Consider the following 6,330-nt stretch of genomic DNA (forward strand, 5'->3'; position numbering starts at 1 on the left):
TCCTGATGGAGAATATAAATAGGAATGAATAGTCAACTAATGCAAGGTATAAAACTTGAAGTAATGCAGAGTGTAAGGCTAGGTTCTAATTTTTTTTAATTTGAGTTTTTTGAAACATGACAATTGGACAAAGTTTCCATTTTGATCTTGTAATGGTGAAGACATAGGGGTTGAGTTGATTTTCATTATGAAAAATTGCTAAATGACATCAATTCAGTTCATTTGTGAATTATCTAACATAAAAAATTCACTTCATTCATCTCTCAATTTGACACTCTAGACTGCAGAGTAGAATTGAGTAATTCTGACCCAATTACTTTCAATTCTTATTCTTACAGTTCCTCATCACATTGCCTCAATGCTGAATTTTGTGTATTTACCCTTAAGGTCTGATATTTTTGCAGAGGGTCAAACATCACAATTACAAAGGGAGAACTGGATTTCTCACTGGGAGAAACTCAGTCTGATCCAATCTGGATTTACAGTTGCAAATGGTATATAGATCCTAATTTTCCTGAGAGCCATTTGCTACCAGCTCCTCAAAGTGTAGAGTCCATCACTTGCACTTAGTCTGGGGCTGCAGTTGGATCAAGGCAGTGTTTCTGCTCAGAAGGAGGAGGGGGTGAGTCTGGGAGGGAGGGAGGTGGGGGAGGCACTGGGGGGGAGGAGCTCTCAGAGATGAACAGCCTGGTGGGAGTTGGAGCACTGGGGTGGAGTTTGGAGGCTGGGAGGAGTTTAGGGGGAAGAGGGGATCATTGCATTGGAGAAGGCTTTCCACGTGATGGAGGGGTGGTCTTGGGAAGGAGAGGCAGTCAGGGTCCTTGAGTTCTGGCCCTGGGTGTGATTGGAGGAAAGGGCTCAACCATCCTGGGGGCCTCAAGGGTTGGACCAGGTGGTGTCCTTGGGACTAGGAGGATCAGAGTGGGCTGGTGGGAAACAGGAAGTCTTTGAGCTGAGACTGCTCTGCCTTCCCTGGAGCTCAGATTCTCTCCTTTTTCCTTTTGACCTGAGTTCTCTCTGCCTTCCCTGGGACCTAAGATCGCTCTGCCTTCCAGAAGCCCACTCTGTGCATGCAGATCCCAGGTAGGTCTGAGCCAGTGTTCCCACTTACATCCTGACCTTTGTTTGCTGTCCTTGCCATTGGGTCTCATTCCCCAGGTCTGCCAGAAGCATGCCTCCCAGGCCTGGCTACCGGACCAGCTCCCTGCCCCTAAAACTTTTCCAGACTCCCAATCACTTCCTAAACATCCTGGCTGACCTTCCCCCGCCCCCCCCTCCCGAGATTTCTCATTGGGTCACACTTTCCCAAACTTCAGATTTTGCCCATAAGAATCCTGCCTTCACTCCCAGTCCCTGTAAGTATCCACAAGTCCTACCTCCTGCCTCAAGCCCCACCTTGGAGGCAGGAACCAAAGCTCTTTCCTGATCCCCCTTATCTGAATCTGTGCCTCTTGGGCTAGTTCCCTATCAGATCCCAGCCATTTGGCTCCCTGGAGGAATTCCAAGCCTAAGCTGTACCAGAGGGTCTTGGGCATCCTCCCCAGATCCTAGCTAGACCTCAGGACACAGTCATCCTTACCTGCCCAAGCTTAATGTCCATTTGGAACACTTCTTCCAATCAAGTGTCCCTGACCTCCCTGTCATGAGCATTTAGGGTTAAAGTCAGAGGCATTTAGGGTCAGGGTTAGACTGTCCTGCCTCCCAGATCCCACCCCTGCTCCCCTGCCCCAGGCCTCCTGCTCCCCCAGCCCCACATCTTTAAGAGCTCTCGGGTCCCACACAGGCGGCTGGATCCCAGCCTGGGTTTTGTCTCCCAGTCTCGGGCTTTCCTTGGCTGCTCCATTCCAGAGCCCTCCCCTTCCTCAGCCTTCCCTAACCTCCCTCCCTGCTAGATCTAGCAGTCAGTCTATTGTTTAAATAATGTGTGTTAATTGAGGAGAAGGGATGCAGGGAGGGCAGAGGATCAGTTCCAGGGAGAGCTCTGTCTCAGGGGTCATTGAGACTGACTGGTCTCATCCTGTCTGGGATCCCAAGCTTCATCTTCCTCTGAGGGCTCTGTAGGAGGATGGGGGAAAAGAGGGGTGCAGAAGAGAAGTAAGAGGAGGGAAGTAGTTTTCCTTCTGAGATCAGCTTCATTTCCTACCCTGACCCTCCCTGCTGCTTCCCTCCCTCTACAGGTTGGAGTCCTTTCCCTGAGGGCAAGGCCTGGGTCTTCCTAACTCCTATGGGACCTTGCCCTCTGTAAATTCCAGTTGGGCAGCCTCCTGCCTATGAAGAGAGGAGAAAGAGCTCTTCTCTGGGATCCTTCTCCCTCCCCAGCTCAGTCTGCAGAGGAACAAAACCTACCCCAAGAAGGTATTGGGTCAAATCCAGACACTAAAGCTGGAGGGAAGTTAGAAGTTTTATTACGAGGCCCAACAAACAGCAAACGCCCGGAGTATGAGCACCAAGGCAGTCAGCCCAGCATTAAGATTACAGGTGGGGCAGATGGGCTTTCTGTGCAGAAGGAAAGAAGGAAAGGACTTTCCAGGTGGCTCCAGGCTGTCTCATGGTCATCAGAAAGGCATAGAATTAGAACATCCCATGATTACTTGGGACATCAGTTAGTGAGAGTGTTGGCTGCTGCTCTATTTGCGGGGCCATAAAGGGTGGGGGAAGCAGATGCCTGGGGTAGATAAGGTCCAGGGATAAGATGAAGGGACTTTACAAAATGGAGTCACTTTGGTTACTTTGCTACCTACACAGGGAGCCTGGATTGAGAGAGAATGGCTCCTGGGAGCAGCCAAGCCCCAGCCCAGGTGAGTGCAGTCTATCCACAGACTTGGCCAACATCAGCAATCCAGTCATTTCCGTAGACATAGAGGATGATCTATGAAACTGGCAATGCCTGCTTTAGGGATCATTTCTGTACAAAAATAGGCATGAAATTGAATGCAGTGGTAACAACACTACCCTGCTCTTTTCCGTGTTTTAAACTGATTCATTGGGTCCTTGATCTATTGAGCACTGCTCCCCCCCAAGCTGCCCTCCCCTGTTTGTTTTTAAGTTCTCCCTCATTATAGCTGTCTAACAAGGGTGACCACTTCACTCACTAGTCTCTATTACCAAGGGATCATATTTTTGCTTTCTTAATGGCTGCCTAGTATCGTACACACACACACACACACACACACACACACACACTTTCCCCCCTCTTCTTTGTTTGTTGTGGCCAAGCTCTCCCATGCAGCAACTGAAGTTCCCCCCAGGAAAAGTCTTCACCCTGAATCTTGTCTGGATAGACCTGGAGCAGAGCCCTGAAGGCTCCCCCAGCTATTGTTTTTTAATGTGCTATCATCAGAGCAGAAATTGTGCTCCTGGTGCTGTTCATGGTCCCCCTACCTCAGGTCACACATGACTTCTCAGATCCCTCTGAACCCCTGTCTGTTAACAGTTCTTAGGTCAAATCAATGAGCATTCAGAAAGGCCCTAGATGTTGTCAAGGTATTTAGAAACACCCTATTTCCCAGAGCTAAGACCCAGCAAACATGCTGGGTGGAAGAGGTGATGCTCAGGGGCCTTCATGGGGACAAGGAGACAGCACAGAGTGGGGAATAAATGTCCTTTGGAATTCCCACCCCATGGGAAGGGAGGGGACAAAGAGCAATCCATGGGGAAAATGGAGGATGGAGGCTGAAGGACCCAATCCAGAGCATCCTCCCAACTCCCCCGCCACCAGACCTTTGCTCTTCAGAAGAAGCTGACCTAGGAGAAAGGGGGCGGGCAGACTATGGGAGTGAATTTAGAAAAAGGAGCTGGGGCTCAGGACATAGGAGAAAAGGAATTGGGCAAACTGAGGGAAGGTCACTTAAGGCAGAAAAGATGGTTCAGGGACCCCAGTGTCATAACCTGGGACAAGGGAGGGTGATAGTGCAAGGACCCAATGTCAGAACAGAGAAAGGTGACAGTGATACTGAATCATATCCAATGACAGGGAATGACTTAAGGTGCAGGGGACAGAACCTTCCCCATGTCCGCCGCCCTCCCCAGGGTGCTCAGGAAGGGGAGATACACTCAGGGATCTGACAATTGGTAGGGATGACCGCTGTTCATTTGTCTGATGAACACAGTCCAAGACAGTGTTCTTGGTCGCTCAGCATTGAGTGCTGGCTAGGGTGAGAGGAAAGTCATCCTGGACACTCAGTTCCTGCCCTCCCCCCACTCTTCTACTCTTCAAGGATCACCCTCAGCTCACCCCCCCAACACACACATACACACGCAGGGAACTGGTATGGGGCAAGGCTGATGCCATACTCACCAATTTTCTTAGTTTTTTCATCTGTTCTCTTGGTAGAACATCCTGAGGACAGAAAAATATGGAATAAGGGGAGGACACCTAAGGGTCGTGATCTGGGGAGCTGGGCTGGGTGAGGAAGAAGAGGATGAGAGGACAAGAGATGGAGAGGCCATAGGGGACAAAGAGACTCCAGGGGTCACGGAGGGAGGAAAGGATATGGGGATCATAGACACAGATGACTGTAGGGTACAGGGATGGCGATGGGGGACACAGTCAGAGGGAGGAGGGAGTACAGGCATCAGGGGATGTTGAGGGAGGGTCTTTTGGGCTTGAGATGTCAGGAGTCTAGCATCCCGGGAACTCCTCATCCCACCCCACAGCTCGTCAGTGTTCAGACGGAGAGACCAGGCTGGAGGGCCCCTCACCATCCACCAGGAGACTGTTTGGATCCAGGGTAAAGTTCTGTAGCTGGGTGCCATCATGGGCAGTCTGAGGACCTCTTGGTACGCAGAAGCCCTGTCAAAGTTCCGGGCCTGAGCGGCTGATGTGAAGTCACATGAGCAGTCCACTTCTGTGAGGCGTCTGGGAGAGAGGAGCCTAAAGAAGAAGAGGGCAGGGTGTGGGTGAATGAGAGAGGAAGAAGGCAGGTAGAGAGGAGAGGACAGGAGCAGTGATGGCCTCAGGGGAGCTGGGGCATGCTGAGCAGCCTTCTGGCCCTGGCAGGAAAACCTGCACCTCCCCACCAAAACTAGACTTCTTACGTGTTTTGTGAATACATGCATCTAGATGGGCTCCTTGAGGACACGGATGGCTTTATTCTTTGTATCTTTTGCCCTGTGCCTGACACTTCGAGTATGCTGCTTAAAACCTTATTGAAAGGCTGATTGCTTCTATATGTGTGTAGATTTACATGTTGTCTCTCTATGTTCCCCAGCACGTGTCCCACTGCTTGGGACATCGTGGGATGTTTATAAATGCTTGTTGTTTGGTTGATTAATGGATGTATTGGTCACTCAGGCAGTTTGGCAACATACTGCTTTCTGTGTCTCCTGGACTCTTCTCTGGGTGCTAATTGTACCCAGGGCCACACAGCAAGTAAGTGTGATGTGTTTGGTCTGAGACCGGATTTGAACTCAGGTACTCCTGACTTCAGGGCCTGTGCTCTATCCACGGCACCACCTAGCTGCCCCCCAAGTAAAATGAGACTTGGGCTGTACAGCCCAAGGAAGGAAAATTTCCTCCAGCCCTGACACTGAGCCTGTGGGGAGATTCCCCCTCACCACCTCCCTTCCCTGGATTCTCTTCCACATCTGAGTTACCTGCCCCCTCAGGGCGGATGAGAAGGGAGAGAGTTCCAGGCATGGGGGACGGCCGGGGAAACACTCAGAACTGGGAGCTGGAGAATCATGTATGGGCAACAGCAAGGAGGTCAGAGCCACTAGATTGATGAATACATGGAAGGGACCAATGTATAAGAAGACTGTAAAGGCAGGATGGGGCCCGTTTACAAAGGCTTTTAAGACAAATAGGAAAGTTTATATTTGATCCAGGAGGCAACAGGGAGTTACTGAGATGTGTTGAGTGGGAGGGAGGGAAGAGAAATGATCAAATTTGTGCTTTAGGAAGATCGATTTTGGGCAGCGAGGTGGCACAGTGGATACAGTGCCAGCGCCCTGGAGTCAGGAAGACTTCCTGAGTTCAAGTCTAACCTCAGATGTTTACTAGCTGTGTGACCCTGGACAAACCATTCAACCCAGTTTACCTGACTTTCCTCACCTATAAAATGAGCTGGAGACGGAAATGTCAAACCACTCCAGTATCTTTGCCAAGAAAACCCTAAATAGGGTCACAAAGAGTCAGATGCAACTAAAACAACTGAACAACAAAAATCAGTTTAGCTGCTGAGTGGGTTGATTGGAGTGGGGAAAGTTTGAGGCAGGCCGAGCCAGGATTGTGATAGTCCAGGTACGAGGTATCATCACTAGATGACTAGGTGTGAGGGCCTGCACTGGAGGGTGGCAGTGCTAGAGGAGAGAAGGGGGCATATTCGGGAG

At 50.3% G+C, this 6,330-nt stretch overlaps 1 long non-coding RNA gene across 1 annotated transcript; it reads left to right on the forward strand.

Moving 5' to 3' along the window:
• The first annotated feature begins 773 nt into the window (after positions 1-773).
• On the forward strand, positions 774-5,273 carry LOC114048256. The gene is made up of 4 exons (XR_003569730.1): positions 774-1,083; positions 2,178-2,355; positions 2,746-2,798; positions 4,657-5,273. It is a non-coding gene; the product is annotated as an uncharacterized LOC114048256 (long non-coding RNA).
• Positions 5,274-6,330: the final 1,057 nt, after the last annotated feature.

Source organism: Vombatus ursinus, unplaced genomic scaffold (assembly GCF_900497805.2).
Source record: "Vombatus ursinus unplaced genomic scaffold, bare-nosed wombat genome assembly UNPS02001910.1, whole genome shotgun sequence".
In the NCBI taxonomy this organism is placed as follows: domain Eukaryota; kingdom Metazoa; phylum Chordata; class Mammalia; order Diprotodontia; family Vombatidae; genus Vombatus; species Vombatus ursinus.